At 35.8% G+C, this 23,545-nt stretch overlaps 1 pseudogene across 1 annotated transcript; it reads left to right on the plus strand.

Annotated features, from left to right (window-relative positions):
* The first annotated feature begins 2,468 nt into the window (after positions 1 to 2,468).
* LOC309620665 (connector enhancer of kinase suppressor of ras 2-like) lies at positions 2,469 to 22,586 on the plus strand (annotated as a pseudogene). Its single transcript has one exon. The product of its transcript is annotated as a connector enhancer of kinase suppressor of ras 2-like (transcript).
* The last annotated feature ends 959 nt before the right edge of the window (positions 22,587 to 23,545 follow it).

The following is a 23,545-nucleotide window of genomic DNA, read 5'->3' on the forward strand; positions in this document are numbered from 1 at the left end:
GTCCCTAGGTCTGAAGTGGGTCTCTTGTAGACAGCATATATACAGGTCTTGTTTTTGTATCCAATCAGCCAGTCTGTGTCTTTTGGTTGGGGCATTTATTCCATTTACATTTAAGTTAATCATCAATATGTATGTTCCTCTTCCCATTTTCTTAATTGTTTTGAGTTTATTATTGTAGGTCTTTCCCTTCTCTTGTGTTTCCTGCCTAGAGAAGTTCCTTTAGCATTTGTTGTAAAGCTGGTTTGGTGATGCTGAATTCTCTTAGCTTTTGCTTGTCTGTAAAGGTTTTAATTTCTCCATTGAATCTGAATGAGATCCTTGCTGGGTAGAGTAATCTTGGTTGTAGGTTCTTCCCTTTCATCACTTTAAATATGTCCTGCCACTCCCTTCTGGCTTGCAGAGTTTCTGCTGAAAGATCAGCTCTTAACCTTAAGGGGATTCCCTTTTATGTTATTTGTTGTTTTTCCCTTCCTGCTTTTAATATTTTTTTCTTTGTATTTAATTTTTGATAGTTTGATTAATATGTGTCTTGGCGTGTTTCTCCTTGGATTTATCCTGTATGGGACTCTCTGTGCTTCCTGGACTTGATTAACTATTTCCTTTCCCATATTAGGGAAGTTTTCAACTATAATCTTTTCAAATATTTTCTCAGTCCCTTTCTTTTTGTCTTCTTCTTCTGGGAACCCTATAGTTCGAATGTTGTTCCATTTAATGTTGTCCCAGAGGTCTCTGAGACTGTCCTTAATCTTTTCATTCTCTTTTTCTTTATTCTGCTCTGAAGTACTTATTTCCACTGTTTTATCTTCCAGGTCACTTTCCCGTTCTTCTGCCTCAGTTATTCTGCTATTGATCCCTTCTAGAGATTTTTAAATTTCATTTACTGTGTTGTTCATCACTGTTTGTTTGCTCTTTAGTTCTTCTAGGTCCTTGTTAAACTTTTCTTGTATTTTCTCCATTCTATTTCCAAGATTTTGGATCACCTTTACTATCATTATTCTGAATTCTTTTTCAGGTAGACTGCCTATTTCCTCTTCATTTATTAGGTCTGGTAGGTTTTTGCCTTGCTCCTTCATCTGCTGTGTGTTTGTCTGTCTGTCTTCTCATTTTGTTTAACTTACTGTATTTGGTGTCTCCTTTTCACAGGCTGCAGGTTCATATTTCCTGTTGTTTTTGGTGTCTGCCCCCAGTGGCTAAGGTTGGTTCAATGGGTTGTGTAGGCTTCCTGGCAGAGGGAGCTTGTGTCTGTGTTCTGGTGGATGAGGCTGGATCTTGTCTTTCTGTTGGGCAGGTCCACGTCTGGTGGTGTGTTTTGGGGTGTCTGTGACCTTATTATTATTTTAGGCTGCCTCTCTGCTAATGGATGGGGTTTTGTTCCTTTCTTGCTATTTGTTTGGCATAGGGTGTCCAGCACTGTAGCTTGCTGGTCATTGAGTGGAGCTGGGTCTTGGCACTGAGATGGATATCTCTGGAACATTTTCACCATTTGATATTACGTGGAGCTGGGAGGTCTCTGGTGGACCAAGGTGCTGAACTCGGCTCTCCCACCTCAGAGGCACAGGCGTGATGCCCGGCCAGAGCATCAAGATGCTGTCATCCACACGGCTCAGAATAAAAGGGGAAAAAAAGAAAGAAAAAGATAAAATAAAATAAAGTTATTAAAGTAAAAATTAATTATTACAAATTAAAAAAAAATTAAAATGTAAGAAAGAAAGAAGAGAGCAACCAAACCAAAAAACAAATCCACCAATGATAACAAGCGTTAAGAACTATACTAAAAAAAAAAAAAAAGGACAGACAAAACCCGAGGACAAATGGTAAAAGCAAAGCTATAGAGACAAAATCACACACAGCAGCATACACATACACACTCACTAAAAGAGAAAAAGGAAAAATATATATAAATATCTTTGCTCCCAAAGTCCACCACTTCAATTTGGGTTGCTTCATTTTCTATTCAGGTCTTCCACAGATGCAGGGTACATCAAGCTGATTGTGGAGATTTAATCCACTGTTCCTGTGGCTGCTGGGAGAGATTTCCCTTTCTCTTCTTTGTTCACACATCTCCTGGGGTCCAGCTTTGGATTTGGCCCTGCCTTTGTGTGTAGGTCGCCTGAGGGAGTCTGTTCCCTGCTCAGACAGGAAGAGGTTAAAGTAGCAGCTGATTCGGGGGCTCTAACTCACTCAGGCCGGGGGGAGGGAGGGGTACAGAATGCGGGGCGAGCCTGTGGTGGCAGATGCCAGCGTGATGCTGCAACAGCCTGAGGCGCGTCGTGTGTTCTCCCGGGTAAGTTGTCCCAGGATCTCAGGACGCTGGCAGTGGCGGGCTGCACAGGCTCCCAGGAGAGGAGGTGTGGTTAGTGACCTGTTCTTGCACACAGGCTTCTTAGTGGCTGCAGCAGCAGCCTTAGCGCCTCATGCCCAACTCTGGGATTCGCGCTGATAGCTGTGGCTCCCTCCCGTCTCTGGAGGTCGTTTAGGTAGTGCTCTTAATCCCCTCTCCTCGCACACCACAAAACAAAGAGGCAAGAAAAAGTCTCTTTCCTCTTCGGCAGCTTCAGACCTTTTCCAGGACACACTCCCAGCTAGCTGTGGTGCACTAGCCCCCTTCAGGCTGTGTTCACGTGGCCAACCCCAGTCCTCTCCCTGGGATCCAACCTCCAACCTCCGAAGCCGGAGCCTCAGCTCCCAGCCCTCACCCGCCCCGGCGGGTGAGCAGACAAGCCTCTCGGGCTGGTGAGTGCTGGTCGGCACCGATCCTCCGTGCAGGAATCTCTCCACTTTGCCCTCCGCACCCCTGTTGCTGCGCTCTCCTCCGTGGCTCTGAAGCTCCCCCCTCCACCACCCGCAGTCTCCCCCCGCGAAGGGGCTTCCTAGTGTGTGGAAACCTTTCCTCCTTCACAGCTCCCTCCCACTGGTGCAGGTCCCGTCCCTATTCTTTTGTCTCGTTTTTTCTTTTTTCTTTTGCCCTACCCAGTTACGTGCAGTGGTGTGCCTCTTGCCTTTTGGGAGGTCTGAGGTCTTCTGCCAGCGTTCACTAGGTGTTCTGTAGGGGTTGTTCCACATGTAGATGTATTTCTGTTGTATTTGTGGGGAGGAAGATGATCTCCGTGTCTTAATCTTCCACCATCTTGAGCCCCCCATCTCTTTATGGTAAAAAATACTTTAGCTTCCTAGCCCCAGTTACAAAGAGAAAGTTTAATCAGGAAGTGAGAAAATATAGAAACAAAGGAAAGCAGTCAAGTAAGAGAAAATAATAGTTTAGCCATAAAACCAAGTCAAGGACTTTTAGTTCCTCCTTAAGGGCTATAGATAATATCCTGAAGCATATCCTTGAGTTTTTTTGCACCTACTAAAACCCCTGCCAAGTGGAGGAAGTTAACTACATCTTGACCACCAGCATGTAGACCTCAGATCAGTTGGAACCAGAAGATTAATGAGCGATGTTCCTGAAACATTACCCTCTTATCTCATCATCAACCAATCAGAGAACTGTGCATGTGCTGATCACGCACTCTGTGACCCTCTCCCTCACACTGTCTTTAAAAACCCTTCCCTGTTTAGTTTTGTCCTTTTATTTTAATACTGGTAAATACTTGCATTCAAGCAGTGAAGGGAAGGCAGGGGTCTGGCTGCCTACTGCATTCCTTTACTGCTGTGGGGCTTGCCCCTGGAGCAGACCCTCCTCTTTGCACCCTGTGAGTTTCTTTGCTTGTAGTATCTCAGATTTCACATGTTCTGTGTCATGCCACATAACCCCCTTCAAGATACCGTTTGGAGGGTGGGGGATATCTGCTTCCCACTGTGACTGGGCTGTGGGGTTCTGACTACCTTGCTTACAGTTTGATAAACTTGTTGTATTCAAAAACTTGAAATGTAGGATGCCATCAAGTGTCTGTTTATATTTTTGGAATATTTGTACTACTTACAATTAATGAATAAAAGTGAGTTTAAAAAACCCATCCGTGAATGGGAAAAAAAAACAAAAAACAAAACCCTTCCCTGAAAGCCATCAGAATGTTCATGTCTTTTGAGCATTAGCTACTCGTTCTCCTTGCTTGGCACCTTGCAATAAATGCTGTACTGCTATACTTTCCTTCACCACAACCCCGTGTCTGTAGATTAGCTTTGCTGCACATTGGATGAGCAGACCCAACTTCAGTTTGGTAACAATTTTGCTTACCATGAAAGGACTCCTGCCCTGAGTGGGCATCTCGTTCATGGCACATTGGTCCCTGGCCAGTGACAGCTCTTGGATCCTGTCGGTAGCATCAGTGGAGGAAGTGTAGGAGTGGGGCACATGTGGGTAAGTGTGAGACCAAGAGACCAGTTTTTCTTTTAACTTTTTATTTTATATTGGAGTATAGCCAATTAACAATGCTGTGATAGTTTCAGATGCACAGCAATGCAGCTCAACCATACATATGCGTGTATCCATTCTCCCCCAGACCCCCCCTCCCATCCAGGCTGCCACATAACATTGAGCAGAGTTCCCTGTGCTATACAGTAGGTCTTTGTCAGTTATCCTTTTTAAATATAGCAGTGTGTACATGTTAATCCCAAACTCCCTAACTACCCCTTCCCTCCACCCTTACCCCTTGGTAACCATAAGTTCATTCTCTAAGTCTGTGAGTCCGTTTCTGTTTTGTAAATATGTTCATTTCTATAATTTATTTTTAAATTCTGCATATAAGTGATATCATATGATATTTAAGAGACCAGTTTTAACTAAATGCTTTCTTTATTGATTTAGGGCTGAGAAAGCAAGAACAAGGGGGTGGTGGCTTTAGGATGAGAAAGCGAACAGTTCCATCAACAAATGGGATAATTTTAAATTTTAAATGTGGAGTCTTTTAGAACTGACAATGGTGAGGAAAAACTGGTTGAAGATTACAAAGCTAGTTAGGTATCCATTTTATTCCGAAAAATGTGTGTCTTCAGGTGTTTTGTTTTTGACCAAGATTAATATTAACCCATATGTTCTTTTTTGAGGTCCAGGTTTAACTGGCCAAAAATTAAATGGATTAGGAATTGTTACAAAATAAAATATGTTTTGTTCCCAGCCTTCTCCACTTCTCATTCCTTCAATCCCTATCCTTGTTGTCAATCTCCCTCTCTCCCACACTCTGGATTGTAGACTTCTTCTCAGGACATACCTATTAGTACTCATTTGTCTTATGTTTTCTCAACAACTGTGTAAGGTCTAAGATTTTACCCAGCTTACAAGCCTACGTGTGAGCCAATGGAGGCTGGCAGAATGACACAAGGACTTAGTCAGTGTCCATCAGACAGAATGAGCTTCACTGACATCAGTTCCCCTTGCCCCCCAAAACCCAAGGGGGGAGATGTGGATCAGACCAGAAGAGTGCTGCGTTTACAGTGGGTTTGTGTCACAGCTGAGCAACCCCAAGGTTAGGAACTCCCCAATCTTCGAAAGAGGAATTCTAGCAGATTTGACCAAACTTTGCCGCAGGGAGAGACGTTGTCTTTATTAACCTGCTCAGGAAACAAATCTATCCTCTGCTCTGGAGGTTCCTCTATCTTCCAAAGTTTTTTGCTATACAAACGTTCTTGAAACAATAGTCCAGGACAAATGCTGTCACAAGATGTGTAGAAACACTGTGGAGAATTTTTCCCCAACAGTTTTAACTGCTTGGATCTAACTGGTTGTAAAGGTAAAAATTAATTTTATAAAAATACTTGTGTGTGTTGAAAAAATCCAATTTCTCCTTTAGAACATGTACTACATTCTGGAATGACTAATCAGTGTAATAAGCAGATTATTAGCATTATCATATTTTTAAACTTTTTATAATTTAATCAATTATATTATCTAATGTCAGTAAGGCTAAGGATGGTCAATTTTTTTTTAAAAAAAAAGAAGCTCATTCCTTAACATTTCAAGAAGAGAAGACCAATAACAGATAGATAGGGGAAATGTATGCTTAGTTTCTTACTGCTTTTATGTATATATAAAATGATTTTTTTGAATGCTGACAATGCTACTGATGTTATGTTTTCAAGAAATGTCAGATTTTCTGATGCCTGGGACCTTGAAGAAAAAAACACAGAAAAACTTATTTCTACTTAAATACAGTAACTTAAAAATTACATTAATTTCTCACTTAACTTGAGAAATTCTTAGTTTCTAAATTAGACTTTTTTTTAAAATTTCTTTTGGAAAAGTAACAATTTTAGTATCTTAGCTATAATCTATTCTTTTAAGGGCAGATGGAGAGATTATAATTTTGTAAAGATATGAAAATGTCAGTTGCTTAAGACTTTAAATTCCTTATTAAAACAATCAAATAAATATATGAAAATCTTTTATTTCTGTGTCAAAGATAACCCCTAAAACATAAAATATCACGTTTTCTGACATATTAAGGCAGTGCTGCGTAATACAACTTTCTGCAATGATGGTAATAATCTATATCTATACTATGCAATACAGTACCTAGTAGCCACTTATGACTTTTGAACATTTGAAATTGAGAGGGGAGAGAGAATTCTGTTTTTACCTAGTTTTGACTGAAAACTTCCTTTATTGCATGGTTTGCTAACCAAACACCTTTGAATCTTTGTTTTTTTAGGTTTTTTTACACCACCCAGAGATTTGTACAAAATATTTACATTATGAAATGTGACTGCAAAAGTGAATAGAATTTCTGTCTATTTCACTAAAGATCATTGATTTAATAGAGAGCCATGCTAAGAATATATTTAATATTTGTAGGGGGTTGAAACATTGCCACTCAATGAATTCTAACAGAGAAATTCAGTATTATAGTCTGTTCCCAAGAAGCTAACAAAAATTTGTATTGCAAAGATTGTATATATAAGTCATCAGTAATAATAGGAAAAAGCTTCAGATTAAAATGGTCTCACAATATTATGATTTTTCATATAATAATCCAATACATAGTTACTAATTATGTGCCTTTATTATTTTGCTTCAAATATCATATTTTCAACATAAAAATTAAAACCACATAATAGTAAATATTTGGTGCTAAACAATAAAATCTAAGCAGAACTTTTTTAGGCAATCAAAACTGCCATTCTAGGATGGCAATATCATTTCTGGTTAGAATATTTAATATGTTTTTTTAATTCAAAATGTTCACTTTCATCTTCTGTGTCAATCCCCAGCCACCACTTCCTAAATTTAAGTGAAATCAATTATGAATCATTAAAATTTGTATTTGGATTACAGGAGGGAGAGGTGAATCTTGTTCTGTTACTATTTCCAGAAGCAAAATAACAGAGCTGATCTGGGGAAAAGAGTCTATCCTAGGCATCAAAAGACATAGGTTTTGCCTGGTAAAAATCACTAACAGGTACTTTCTAAATGAGAGTATCTAATATAAAATTGAGCACTTTTAGCTTGCAAAATGTTTGCCATGATTTTTAATAGTATGATTTACATATATTAGAATAAGGAAATTATGACTGAATCTTGCCTCTATAGGTGCCATCAGGGCAGTTCTATTTTGGCTTGAAAGCCAGTCTATAAACAAGGATGAATGACATGTATTTGTACTTAGCTTTCTAATGTTGGTAATATGAAAAGCTGATTAGAAAGTATCCAACAATCAATGATGCAGCTTTCTTTGATCTCGTGATTAAAGAAGTTTCTTACATAATTTATATTGACCTTATTTCATGATCTCTACTTGTTTCAATTCTGGTTTGTACTATTACTCTATTATTAATTTAAAATTTCTCCCTAAAGAAAAGTATTGTGTCTATGGACCTCTTCAGCATTTGGTGTCAGAATATATCCCTTTGAATTTTAAGATATTTCTAATGACAGGTTGAAGCCATATATTGCAGTGGTGAAGACTGGATTCTGGAGCTAGACTGCCTGGATTAAGAGTACCACCAACTACCAGCTGTGTGAATTTGGGCATATTATTTACCCTCTCTGAACCTCATTTTTCTCATGTTAAATGGGAATAATAGTTCCTACCTCTTATGGTTGATGTGAGTATTAAATGAGAAAGTGCCTTACATACAGTCATTCAATAATCATTGGCTGTTCTTATTAAATGTTGCTTTTTTTCTCCTTGGTATTTTTTTCAGCTGGGTTGGACAAATGTTACTGTTAGCATATGGTTCCTCCTTTGGAGATGCAGCTGCTAATGAAGGTAAGAACTTCAAAATCCCTTTGGTCTAAAGATTTGTGCAGTTCAAACGTTGTAAGACAACTATACTTCAATTTTTAAAATGCAGTAACATGATTTAAATATAAGTTCATCATTAACACATCTTTCCATATATGGTATCATCTAAAGATTATCAGAAGTTTCACTATAATGCATTTAATAAATACAAAAGGATTACTTTTGAATATATGTTCAAGAATTACTGAATTGTGCAGAGAAGTAGAAATGAACTATATATTATGTAAACTTTTGGAGAGATCATTGATTTGTTAGATTAGGAAACAGGTATTTTATGGGTGAAATACCCTTTATCACTTGCTTCTTTACTCTTTCACGTCATAATTCAAACCACAATTTTCTGACCTATTCATCAGAGACTACACATTCTTAAATATAATGGATCATATATCTATATGCTCTTTTGTAATTCTGCACACATTACTTTTATTCTTCTAGATGACAAATTCCTGAAGGGTAAAAAGCAAGGCCAGGTTAAACTAATTTATATAATCCCTAGGATTACTCAGTACCTCCTAAGAAATGATAAATCGCTTGATCACTTCCATTGATAGAAGAATTCATTTATCAAGTGATTTTGAAACCAAGGAAAGAAAGTTCTTATTATGTAAAACATTCTCAAGTATGCATTATTGTTACCAATAATAAAAAGAAATCTTGCATGTAAACTGACTTGGAAAATAAAGGAAAAAAGACAGTAAAGCAAAGGCTTACACAGAAATATTACATATAAATTTTACTTGCATATTCATCAAAAAGCAAGTATAAATGGGATACCAAATTCCACTATTTACTGATAAAGAGATAGCTGCAACTTTATTGCAGAGTTGGAATATGTTTCTGAGTATGAATAAATAAATATATAACAAAATTACTTAAAAAGAGCTATTCTGTATAGCTAATTATTTACTGAAATATTCCATCAACACATGCACAATAATATAGAGTGGCAAAGTGTAATATGTGCATGCTACACTAACCATTATTTCCATTGTTGACCTCAGTTTCAATTATTTTAAGATTGGTAGTTGACTGGATGCCTCAGAATGCAGAATATCTCTATATGGCTGTTTAGTGAAATCCTGGATGTAGCAGTAGCACTAGCCACATAACCAAACTTTCCAGACTAGCTAAAAATAGCAACCACTGTCATCACTGGGTATACTACTATGTGCTAGAAGGAAAAGAAGAGTTAAAAGTGTTTCTCTTTTTATTTGTCATCTTCTCTTTATTCAACTACTGCATATATTTTAAACTATCACAAAGATGGCAATCTGCAAGTTATCCTTGAGTAGACTCTTCAAACTCAGAGTTCTCTCTTTTCTTACAGAATACAGATGCATAGGTGTTATCATTTATGCAAACTGTATTTTGGCCCTGACAAGAGATTTTCCGGTGATCCAGTGTAACACTTGCCACCATTCAACCACTGTAAGTACTGATTCGACGTTGGTCAGACATGGCCAAATGTAGAACACTCAAATTTTCAATTGTTTAAAACTGTATTTGTGTCTCGAAGCAGTTTCTTATTGAAACACCTTAGAGTGAAAATTTGAATACCATTTCCAGAAAATAGAATTGAAGAATCCATAGAGAAAAATAACAAAAGAGAGAGGACAATAATTTACCTTCCCCTTCATTTTGCTGCACTAGCTGGCATGATGAAGACTGGTATGTTAGGTGGACGTTTAACACATGTAGATTTTTCTTTCTTTGAACATTGAAAGGATAGTATTAGCATAAATTGGATTGAATGAATGTAACTTCAAGAAATAAAATTCTTATTCATATACTATATTAATTTGTAAAATTATCTTAGAATCTTATTTACAGCTTCAGGTAGGATTTTATTTATTCCCCTGAGATTTTTGAAGTGTATAAAATATAGAGTTTAATAAAAGCTGTAGTAAAATTCAAAATAGCCACTAAATTTTGTTAGCATTTGATTTTAAATGTTACTATTTTTCATATTTTTTCTCTAGCTTTCATGATATAATAATGCTTAATATAACCCAGAACCAAAGAAAGAGTGACTAAAGCAACAGCATCACATGCAAACTTCAGGCTAATATTTATCTATTTCATGCTGCATTATCAATGGGGAAATGAGATTAGGTCCTCAAAAAACACTTTTCTAAATTTTTTACCTTTTACTATTAGATATTTTTAGGAGAAAAAAATGTCTATCTATTCAGTAGTCCTCCATTTTTACTCTATATGGGATAACAATATGAGAAGGCCCTTGCCTATTTGATTAGAACACTTTCCCACAGTATGTTCCAATCAAATGTTAATATGTGGTTCTATTTAAAATGTTACATATTAAAATATGTTTATGAACAACTAAGTTAAATACAATTTTAAAAGACTTCTCAGGAATGGAAAATGGTACAGCCACTTGAGGAAATAGTCTGGCAGTTCCTCAAATGTTTAAACATAGAGTTATAATATGACCTATTAATTCTACACTGAGGTATATACCCAAGAGAAATGAAAATTTATGTTTATCCAAGGACTCATACATGAATACTTATAGCAGCATTATTCCTAAGATCCAAAGAGTGGAAACAACCCAAATTTCCATCAACTAATGTATGGATAAACAAAATGGAACATAGCCATACGCTGGAATATTATTTGACCACAAAAAGTAATGAAACACTAATACATGCAATAACATTAGTGAACTTTGTAAACACTATGCTAAGTAGAAGAAGCCAGACACAAAAGACGACATATTGCATGTTTCTATTTATGTGAAATGGACAGAGCAGGAAAATTCAGACAAAAAGTAGATTAATTGTTATCATACAGGTCAATCAATATCTTAAATATATTAAAAATGCATATTTATATACTATTTATTTATTTACCTTTTATTTTGTATGCCTTTATATAGGTTGGTTTTGTTTTTTGTGGGTTTTTTTTTTTGGTTTTCTGTTTCTTTTTCTTCTTATTCTTCTTTTTAAATGGGGTTTCTTGTTGCTTACATCTGCAGTTTTTAGTTTCTGTCTTTGGCTATTAACTCATAGAGTAGACTTTCTAGGTGGTTACAGGAAAAGGGGGGAGAGAGAAGGGGCCCGGTGGCCTGCCTCTAGGCAGTCATTTCTTGTTTCAGGTTTTCCCAGTCCACTTCCCAGGGATTGGGATTTGAATCCAGAGAGCTATAGCAAAGTTAGCCCCCTGTCTGAAGTATTAGTCCCTTTTCATTGTCTTTTTTAACAAAATCTTTTAGAATAGCTTTTATCTCTAGGAGGATGAAATTTCTTTCTTTTCTTCTCTCTTTTTTTACTTTTGTCTTCTGTCTGTCCCCCAATTTTTTATCTTTTAGGTGTTTACTAGATAAACTTCTGGTAGTCCTGAGTGGCCCTGTCCATAGATAAAAGCCTCCCTCTCTAAGGTGTCCTAATTGACCTCTGAGGTGCTTGGATCCACTTCCAAGAGAGTAACAGTGGCCTCACCAGTATTTTTGAGTCTCTAGATTTTGAGCATAAGGCCCTAGGCATGCTAGTAAGCAGCAGTGCTCAATAAGGCATTTTGTACATTGAATCATTTGCATAACCTCCTTGACGGTTTTAGGTGGGGCAGGGATAAAGTGTCCCTTCCCCTTTTCCTTTTTCTTTATGCGTATGCCACTTGTATCCAAGGGTGACAAGTATCCTTGTGCCCTACTGGTCAGAGGACAAATTGCAACAGCAGCAAGGCATGCAGCAACACAAGAGTTTATTTCCAGAATGACACCTTTTTGGGGTACCATGCCATGGTCCCTGAGGTGAATGTCCTCACACTGACTCTGTGTGTCCCTCACAACACACAAGCACCTCTGAAGAGCACTTTCCTTCCACTCAACAGGTCAGGCTGAAACATATAGGAAAATAGCAACTAATTTGCTCTACTACTTGTCATTGTTGCCTGGTCGACTAATCAAGCCCAACCCACAGTACTTGGAGGGACGTTATACCTCAGAGGAGCCTTTCATAAGCTTAGCTAAACTATATAAAAGAGTTCCCTCTGGAGCACTGTCCAGGTATCTAGGCAATTGACTAAGCTCAGCCCAGAACTTGGGGATGACTCAGCTTTTGAATTCCAAATTTAGGTTGGAAACTCATGGCAACACCCAATAAATGGAACAGAAATCAGAGCCATAGCACAAGAACATGCCAGCAAGCAGAGTCACTGTCCCAGGCAGCCTGATAGAACCAGTCAGTAAGTCAAGAAGAGTCTAATGACATATCATTCCAGTCTGAGGCCAAACCACCCTGATCACTGTGCCAACTGTTTTAATACAGGTTTTATTATTTAGGTATGATAAGGCCAACAGATCAGGAGATGATTGCCATTGAAAAGATAGTTTGTTATACTTACAGATTCCAAGAGGAGGGGGCACCCTTGTAATGGGGGCTTCACTGTGGTTTCCACAGGAAGAAACAGGCAAGCCAGGGTACTTAGGTTTAGGATTGGCTAATTTGTATAATTTTAGCAGGCTCTGGGACCTAGGAGTTGTCCCTAGTTATATGATACCTGGACCTGGGGTGATTAAGGTAGGTAGATAGTGGCCCAGAGTGTGAGAGCCTGATAAAAGAGGTGGTTGAGTGTGGGTTCTAAATTGTTTGGTTTGTGTATGAAAGGCTTGTTTTTGGATGAGTTGTATACTATTTCTAGGAATTGACTAACCCTGTAAGGGGCAGTCCCTCCAGAGTCAGCAAGGCCCCAGATATCAAAGCATCAGAATACAGAAAATATGACATGGTTAATACAGTGAGTTATATATTAATAAAAAAAACTTCTCAGCCTTTAATAGGCTCCTCTACATTATGAAGTTGTAAGACAGAATATATACTATTTTCTAAATTATTATTATCCATGGAACCCTCTGTGTGTGTGTGTGTGTGTGTGTGTGTGCGTGCGTGTGTGTGTGTGTGTTTGTGTTGGAGCCATTGATGAGACTAAGGTGCTAGGAAACACTTTGGGAAACACTAGACTGGAATAATGTATCCCTTGAAGGAAAAAATTCTTTAGGGGATTCCTTATATTTCTCAACAGATTTGGAGTAGTCTGAGTATGTTTACAGTGTCTAGACTTACAGATCTAGGATACTATGTGTCAAAAACAAGACAAGGGTATTAAATGTGTTAATGTAATGCAATGAACTGTATTTATTTCTGGATAGCAAAAAAAGGTCATAGTCTGATTTTTTTAATTAATGGTTTAATCACATGGGCTTTTATTGTATTATGTAATGTTTTGAACTTGAATTTTCTTTCAGATTGTTTCTGTGAGTCCAACCTTCCAATACAGACGTGCTCAAGACGTTTCTGATGAGTTCATCTATTTTCGTCCTATTGATCCAGGAGTTCGGGAAGAGGCCAGAAGACAAAAACAACAGAAATCAACCATAGTCTCCCATCAACACACTAGAGAAGGTACCCATCAGAGGGACTTGGGGATTACAAATCAGGTGGTGATGGTGACCACCTCCCCCCCCCCAGTAAATAAAGAGTTAGATAGCATTGTCCTTATAAGACCAAAACATTCAGGGCTTCTTCCCCTAGAGAAAATGTCAGTTAAATCTCCAAGGGTACCAGAATCTCAACTTTTAGAAGTTACAGGAATTGCCAGTCCAGAGGAAAGGGGGAAAAGCACCACAATACTTGTTGCTGGTGTGCCTGGAAATGAAGAGCTAGATGATACAGAAATTCCAACTTTGAAATTCACTGGGCTTATACACCTGTAGGCTTTAATAAATAAATGTTCACCATTCTCAGAAAACAGTCACCCAAGAAACCCAAGAAATCTGTGGCTGGAATCTTCAGAAAATGCAGAGTCCCCAGGAAGTGATGACCTGGAAGTAGCAAGAAGCATGTATCCTTTTAGAGAAAGACCCATCTTCCGGCATTCCTGGGAAGAGCTCTTAGAGGCACCACTGAACAGTGAAGGACTCTACATACTCCAAACTACTCCTACAGAAGAAAGAGAAATTGGCTACCTCCAGCTGCCACCAGAGGAGAATCGAACAACCACCTCACTCAGGGGTCACCATCTCCATGCTTTGCAAGGACCTTTCCCATTGCTTTCCCAGCGTCCTAAGCTCCAGAGGCAGCGCAGCCACAGCTTGCCACGATACAGTGATGGCAGAAGCCATAAAGTAAATGCACCTGAGTTAACATTAAACCCAGAGGAGACATGCTTCTTCTTCCCAAGTGATCATAATTTGCTTACAAGAGGTAAGATTTTTGAATTTGCTGTGACTGCTTTTATAAATCACATATAATTTTCCAGACAAATAGATTTTCATCAGTGAATTTATTTTCAAACTCACCACCTGGAAATCTATTTCTTTCAATAAAACATTAGCTTATTCTAAAAAAAATGGATACCATCTTATAATTTAAGCCTTATATTTGGTGCTTACAGTCTGACATTAAGTTGTGTAAATTCAATCAGACACCAGTATTAACCATATGAAAGTAAACTCTTAAATATACAGACTGGTTATAACTCTAGAAATTTTTAAAAAATATTCTTTTCTAAAAACAACTTCCAGTTAGGTGGGTAATCTTCAGAGAATGACATTGTATCATGTTTTTTAACCAATAGAATAGAACATTTTACCCTGCACACCCATCACCCAGTAACTAAATAATAGGGGCTTAGATTAGAAAATTAATAGGATAATGGACCTGATCCTGTTGTTTAAAGAAGAAGAAGAAAAAAAAAGAAGAAAAAGAAGAAAGATGGGGAGGAGGAAGAGGAGGAGGAGAAGGATGAAGAGGAAGAAGGGGAGCAGCAGGAGAGAGGGAGGAGGAGGAGAAGGAGAATCTCTCCATTTCCTCCTGCATGTGTGCACCCTAGTGGCTAGAGAATATTGACAAATGAATGATTAATATTATAGCCTGTGCCTGCTTAAAAGTAATATTAATAGAAGTATTTAGAATGTATTTTATGTGTATTTATAATGTATTTTAAAATCCTAGATTGATATTTACTATTAAATATAAGGTAACATTTTTGTTTTTATCATTACAGCTATTTAAACATATAAACAATGCTACTATAGATACCATATAGTATTAGGAATTTTTAATTTAACTCATGTTAGTAGCCTACCCGCATAATTTCCTGAAAATGGTGTCATCAGTTAGAAACCTCTCGTAGAAGTAGCCCCATCAAACTATTGAAGGTAGTTCCAGTATCTGGAATCTAGCCTAAACTTTGTCTGGAAATCATAATCTGACCATTATATAATTTGTTTCTTTTTCTACACATATTTAGGGCTCTGAGAGATTCTTTATCAACAACTGAAATCCAAGTATAACCCAAAATCAGCTTGGATCACTTCATCTTAAAATTGGATCAATCTCAATCTCACATCCAATCCCCTCCTCAATATTCCTGCAAATTCTTATGTGCTTCCATCCTCATGGTTACCCCTCTCTGATTTCATGTTACCACTGAATTCTTAATCTCATTAATTTCTCGTACTGCAAAAGAAATAAAATTGAATACTAAATGGCTTTGTTCCTAAAAGCCTTTCAGCTACCCACCACTGTAATTTCTCATTGGCTAACATCCTTCTGTAGTCCACCTCCCATCACAATGTTACTTAGACTCTCTCTTCCTCTCCTTCCACTCCCTTTTATATTTTCCATTACCCCAGATTCCTGGTCATTGTGTGGGACTATTTAACCAGATTTTTATTTTTCTCTGTCCATCTTTTACACCCAAAACAGCTTATCAAGATATTTTGCTAAACAAAAGGTTACATAATATGATACTATTGCCGTGTAATTTTAAATTGTTAAAACAATTGGACTGAGATCAAATTTGGAATTATTAGTCTCTCATTCTTACTCATAGAATTTTTTTCTTGAAACGAAAGTCAGTCTTCAATCATTTAAAAACAACTTTTGATTTTCTGTTTTAGAAAACGCAAAGGAAAGTGACAGCATTGAAGCAGCTTGGCAAACGGCCAGTTTGTCACCTTCTGGAGAACATCTTCCTATCGATTCAAGTTTTGAGAATTCTTCTGCAATGAGGGATAAAATTGGAATTCCTGGAGATAATACCAGACTTCCCAGGGGCAATGTTAGAGTTCCCAGGAATAATGTCATCATCCCCAAGGTTAATGTTGGAGTTCCCATGGGCAATGTTGGGGTTTCCATGGATAATGCTCGGATTCCCAGGAGCAAGGGTGGAGTCCCTATGAGTAATATTGGGGCTTCCATGAATAATGTTAGGATCCCTATGGATAATACTACTGTTCCTTTGTATAATTCTGGAATTCCCAGGGGCAGAGGTGGTGTCCCCATTGGTAATTTTGCAGTTCCTAGAGGCAATGGTGGACTTCCCAGGAGAAGTAGTGTTGGAATTCCCATTGGTAATGTTGAAACTCTCAGGAATAATGTTGGAACTTCCAGACGTATTGTATCCTCTCCACTTGCTGAGCTCTCAGAGATAGGTGAACACAGATTATAAAAACTAACACCTTACAAAGTGGTTCTAATAGTTTAAGGAACACACCAAGACACTAAACATCAAAACAGAGCTGTATCAAATCTTACAATCCAAAATAATAAATGAAAAATCTAAATTCAGAATGTATAAATAATCTTATAAATACATTTATTATGGATGTCTTTTATCAGAAATTTTGGAATTAGATTGGAGTCTACTTACTAGTTTATTCTGAATGGCAACCCTCTATTAACCTGTGGAATAATATGGCTGGAGGGGATGAGTTGTGAAGAAGTAAAACACTTACTTCATCAAGCCTAGGTTTCTATTTAGTAAAGAGATACAGTGTCTTTATCACTAAACAAAATAACAACTAACCTCCAAATAATATTTTACATCTCATAGTTCCTAAAACTTCAGGTTTTCTTGGATATTTTGATGGACAAATGAAAGTGGTCTCATAGTTATCAAGTTACCTGGATGAGTCCAGCTTAATGTCCAAGAAGTTTATTGACTGAACATTAAGGAACCAGAAGATTTGGCAGAAGATTCTTGAATACAATGCATTTCTGATAGAACCTATGAAGAAAGCTCACTAACAAGAGTGCTTAAACATACATATTTATTTTTGTGACACATATTTGACAAAATTGTAAATATTTACTGGAAGCCTTAAAAATACAAGGAGACAAAACTGTAGAACTGTAAATAGTGTACATGGTTGTGATGTAAATAATATGGGTAAGACAACACTAACAGCACCACAGGATGCCTAAAATATTGCATGCTAAAACAGTATTTTTTTTAGGAAATTAATTTTGCTTATTCTTCCCAACTACTAAATTAGTTTGGCATAAAAAATGCAAGACAGAAGTGAGAAATTAGTGAAATATTTTACTAAATTACTGAATAGGATGCCTTTCTCAGAAAAAAGAGGACCACTTTTAATTGTCCCATATGATCAGTATAGTATTCAAGTCACACAACCATAGTTATCTATAAAATTTGATTTTCAAAAACATTTATTTCATAACTCTCTTAAGATAAGGTGTATAAGGTAATGAGACTCACTCCGTAAACTACATGGGGAAAATAATCTAATTACTTTATATTCATACATAATATAAATTTTGTCCAAAGTTTTAGGGCATATGGGCCACTACTCAATTTGTACATTTAAATTTTCAACTTTCCTGAATAATGATAGCTGTTGTTTTTACAAAACCAAGGGCAATTTAATTATGGGTACCACCTAACCCCTTATTGTGTACCTTACCACATAGTGGAAAGGGTGGTAATCTGTGGTCTGAGGGAAAACTCTTGCCTACTCACAAGTTCCATTTGGCCTTTGAGGAAGGAGGTAAAGAGGCTGACTAGCCTCCCTCTTTCACTCTCTGCTGGTTCAGCGTGGTTACTGAACCAGGGCATAGGCCTCAGAAGAAAAGGAAAAGTAGTGAGATTTCTTTCTCCTACTTCTTACAGCCCACAAGCAGGGGTACCATTCAGGTTACTTGAGTAACCTGAATCTTGAATGGGGTGGCAAAACTACAGAAGTAATGGAAGAATACAAGCTGCCATACTTCAGTTACTGCCAACCCCTGGCTGAGAAAAAACCAAACTGACAGTTCACCTTGTTTAACCGGAAGTCTACTCTATATGCTCTCTTGTAACACTGATTTTGTGAAACAGAACTATTGCATTTCAGCCTTCAAAGGGAACCCACCTTGTGAGTGCAAAAAGAGTAAGGTGGAAACTGAGAGATGACTTACTGAGAACTAACATTTACCTAACAGCAAGTGAAAAGAAAGACAGCAAAAAGAAAAAAAAAAAACATTACACTCAACTATATATAACACTGATACACAATTAAACATGGTCACTGAAACAAAACAAAACACCACCACACTACCATCAAGAACAACAAAAAATATACCTGCTATGTGAGTGTTATTCCTCATGCTATGATTCATATAATTTTGGGTATTGTGTTTAGTGACTTAAAATTTAAATATAAAAATTATATGTTAATAGCCAGCAGCTTCTTCTTTGTAAAATTTTAAGAAATTGAATGAAACCAAGTTAGGTAAAGAGTCAAATTTGAAGACGGTCTAAGAAAATAATTATCAAATTGGTAGAGAAAGTTACTTATAGCATTGGTTTTATTCTGCTAAATGTTGTTAGTTCAAAACTGAGCAACGCAAAAGTTTCAGTGACACATTGTTATCTACATTCAAAGGTTGTGCCATGTCTTAGGGTTATACATATCAAGTAAGTTATCTAAAGTCACTCAGTAATCATCATAAGTCAACAAAAAGAGAGTAAACAGTATGCAATATATTGAATAAGAAAACTTTGTCACAAATTTCACCAATTGAATTTGAGGTTTTTATGAAAAAAAGTTAAAATTACACATCTAAATGCATACTGTTGAAGAAAGAAAATAAGTCATTTGTAACTCTCTCGCTCTTACCAAATAAAAGATAAATTAAATTTACATGTATACTTCTATATTTTAATATATCCCCTGTAAAATAAGAAGAAAATTACATGCTAAAATTGATGATGGCATAAAGTAGGGGAAAGAACTCTAAAATTTTCCTGCATATTGTTCTGTACAAGAAAGAATAGTTGATTAAAAAACAATAATATATAGTTAGCTTAACATCCCTAATTAGCCATATCATTTCCTTCCAAGGTTCTAGAAAAGTGTGAAGTATGCTCCTCTCAGTATGAATAGCAGATTAATTTTTCTAACTTTACAGATTTTTTTTTAACATCCAATCCACTAGTTAGGGAATTATATCAAATTGATTTTCATTTCTAAATTAAACTGAACAATGTACATTCAGACAAATCCAAGTGATTTTTAATTCACAAATTAGTTACCTAGAAATTCTGATTTGAAAAATAAAAAAAGTTTTCCTTACCAAATAAAGTTTCATTTATCTCTGCTTAAGTTTTTAAAAATTAACCAAATGAAAACATGTTTTCAACAGTTAATAAAATGGAGCAAAGGGAAAATTTTCACAAAAACACTCCTCTAAGAACCAGCAAAAGTATGGTATTCAAATCACATAACTGCCACCTTCATTTTAACCAGCATGGTGTTAGAAAAATATTTTCAAGGCATTTAATTAAATTCAAACTATTTTTGAAGTATTTTGAGTAGAGAAATCATTCATCCATAACCATAATTGGTACCTTGGACCATAGGGACTTCAACAGTTTATAAAATATCTTTTTTCATAAATCTTTGAAACGATCTATTATTAAAAGTTTTAATAACCTTAATCTCCTTTGTATGGGATAGTAACAATAAATTTAAAAATCACATAAAGTAAAATTATTCATTTTTATATTGATTTGAGCTTCTTCTGTTATTTAAAGTTGAAGTTTACCAGAAGTGAGACATAGTATATAAGGCAATTACTACTGTCCAAGTAACAAGTCACTGTGACCACCTGGTGAAAAAAAATGAGCTGATAAATAAAATAACTTTTATATTAAGAACAACCTAAGAAAACTGAATTTTGACTAACAATGAAAAATGATCTTGAATTCTAAATTGAGGCCAAATTATGTCCATAATTAAATAGTAAAATGGAGAATTGAGGATTTATACATGTAGTGAAAATTTATTTCAGAAAACCACAGTAGCAAGAGCAATTATAATATTAAAACATACAACTATACAAAAAAATTTAACCAAAAGAAAAACCAAACAAGGGTAATTGTTTTTGATGATTAATATAATAGTAAATTAATGTACAATGGTATCTCTAGTTAAAGATGAAGTAAATATAGGCAGTATGCATTATTTATTCTAAAATCCATTAACTAGTAAGAAAGTTTAATTAATTGCATGTGACATTTTCCATCTAATGATTATATTTTAAGTGTGCTTTAGAAGTGAAAATTCAAAATATAGCAAAGTGCTTTTAATAGGTCATAGGGTATAAAGTACATGTGCCTTTTACATATCTCAAGACTAGAGAGCCTCACTGACGTGAGTGACAATCGAGTGGAAAGTGAAAGGAAGAAAGAAGAGAAAAATAAAAATTAGAATAAAACTGTAGCTTTTAAAGTAAATTATATTTTCTAAAAATATTATTTTGAAGGTAATTTTGTTTGCTTTTTTTGCTCTTTTGAAAGTTATTTTCTTATTAATATGAACAAATAAGTCTTAAAATAATTCAATTTTATCATTTATATCTCTAAATGTTATACTATTCCCTGATTCCCGAATTTTCACTCCTTGTACATGTTCCTCATCTCAAACCTTATTCCAATCCATCCTTCACCTTGTCCCACCCCTCTCTTTACCTTATGCTTGACCTCTTCTCCATACCTTCCACACCTCATTCCCACTTCATCTCTCCCTTGTCCTTACCCAACCCTACCTCATTCTGGATATTTTTCCCGATCTCTTTCCTCACTTATTTTTCTCCTCCCATACCATTCCAAGTTCACACCCTGTCCCTGATCTCTACTCTATTATGTACTCCACCCCATTTCCTATCATCATTCTTTCCCTCAGCCTATTCCTGAGCCTCATCCCAACCCTAACTCCACCTCTGACCTCACCCATCCCAAGCATCACCCTATCATAGACCCTTCAACTCCACCCTAACACTAATCTTAAACTGTTCCTCAATCTTGACCTTCAGAGATAAGGACAGAATAAAGACTAATGTGAGCATCATGAATGAATTAAAGATGTTTATTTCATACCTTTATTGATTTATTAAATTAAAACCCCAAAGTTGGATTTTTTTCCAGATTATATCAAGATATCCCAAATTATGGCATCCATGATATCAAAGCAGCTAAGTCAAAATGATTTTATTAAAATGTAGGGGCCTGAATACAATGTACCCCCTAAAGACATCCTTAATAGGGAAAATAGACTGGTTTATACCAGACTTTCAAAGATTATAAAACCATATAAACATCATTTCAAGCCCTTGTCTGTTTTATTTTTAAATTTTAATTTTTAAATGACTTTCAAAAGACTTGAAGGTTTTTTTTCCTTCTTTCATATATTATAAAATACCTTTCACTTAAACAAGTACTCATTTTAGGCTCTTTGGATAAATAAACAGGTATATTGTACCTCACCAATTTCTTAATCTTAGTTGTAAGTTAATGAAAAAAAAGATAAAATATGCACTTTGTGAATTTACCTAGAGCATATTTTTGCTATTAAAAAGTAATATTTTGAACGTTTATTTTTAAATCTGATTCACCTCTAGTAACTTTCATTATCTTATGCAACTATTATCCATCTAGAAACCAAGTTCTCTATTCTTATACATATGTTATAATAAAATTAAAAGATCATCTTCAAAATAAAATTCACTTTAAAAAGTGCAGTGACATTCAAGGCTATAGCTAATATAATACTAAACAGTGTTAGAAACATCATATTACCAATTTGTCCCACAGAGCCCAAGAACCTTGAAGATATTAAACTAATTTTGATAATTCCTCCAGAAGTGCATCTAGTCATTTGAAAATAAATGCACATAAATTTGATAATTTTAAAGTTGCAGAATTATAATGTCCAAAGTTCATTCCTTAAACCTAACATTTCAGTACAGTATAATAAGAGTTAATGCTAATACATGTGAAGTACTTGGAGGGTTTCAAAAGTCTATGAAGAAGAAAAATGAACTAAAAAGCATAATTGATTTGGAAATACCCATTATTGTCAAAATTTGATAATAACCCCTTTACACATTACACCTTCTCAAACCTATAAACCCATTAAGCTCTCAAACCGAGTGTTCAGTTTGTTGTGACTATGTCCAATATGTTCAAGTAAGTAACTCCATATTTCTCTTTTGCTACATTTATTACCAGTGATTAGAGAACAATCTGTTTTAACTTGGGGGAAAAAAATAACAGCTCAGCTCCAAGAAAATCAGTGAGAGCTGATGCAATGCTTATGATTTTAGCATTCATTATGAATTAAAATTTTCCACCTTTTGAAAATGAAGCATTTCACCTGGTTTTATTTTCAGAGAAAAGGAAGACAGTAAAGTACACTGGTATTGTGAAATATTTTACATTGATGCTGTATTACATTTTTCAAAATGTATATTGCCATTAATTGCTGGCCATTGTTGCGTGCTGTCTCATTTATTAAGTATCTACTGTGATATGTTCAAACAGTGTACCGTTCAAGGTGATATTTTAATGTATTTGTGATATGTGTATCTTGGACTATATTGTATCTTTAAATAAAGTGTGGTGTAGATTGATGTGATGCATTTATTTATTCAGGGGTTGAACTATCACAGCACTGGACTACAGAACTCCTGCTGCTCAGTCTATGAGATTATCCGAAGCTTGCGAAGCTCTCGACAGGTATTTTAATATCTTACTAACTTAAAATTTTAATAAAGACTATTACAAAAGGGTTATGACCATTTAAAAGTTAAACTACCAAATTAATCTTATTTCTGTAGCAAAATGCACCAAACATTCATTAGGACTATTTTCAAAAACAGACGAAACCAAAATTATTTCTACACCTGCTGATGCAGCTGCTGCTCTTATTCCATGACCTTTTGTCCAAGAGTAGTGCCAATGTGGACATTTTCATTTTTGGATATTTTTCTGTGGGCATGTGTGTGTAGGTTTGTGTGTGCACACACACATGTGAATGACAGAGAGACAAGGGGATCTGGAGAGAAATGTATATACACTACTATTAGCACTTATGTTTAATCATTGACAGTTTTGACAATGCAATGTATTTTTTCTTAACCAACTTAAAAGTATTATTGTATATTTTGCTAGAAAATAATTTCTCCCAAATAATTCCTTCCAATATAACTTCATCTGCATTCATAATATAAACTTGTGGTTCTTAACCTTTGCCTTGCTAAGGTGGCAAGCCAGGG

The sequence above is a fragment of the Balaenoptera borealis genome (assembly GCF_965194805.1).
Source record: "Balaenoptera borealis genome assembly, chromosome: X".
Taxonomy (NCBI): domain Eukaryota; kingdom Metazoa; phylum Chordata; class Mammalia; order Artiodactyla; family Balaenopteridae; genus Balaenoptera; species Balaenoptera borealis.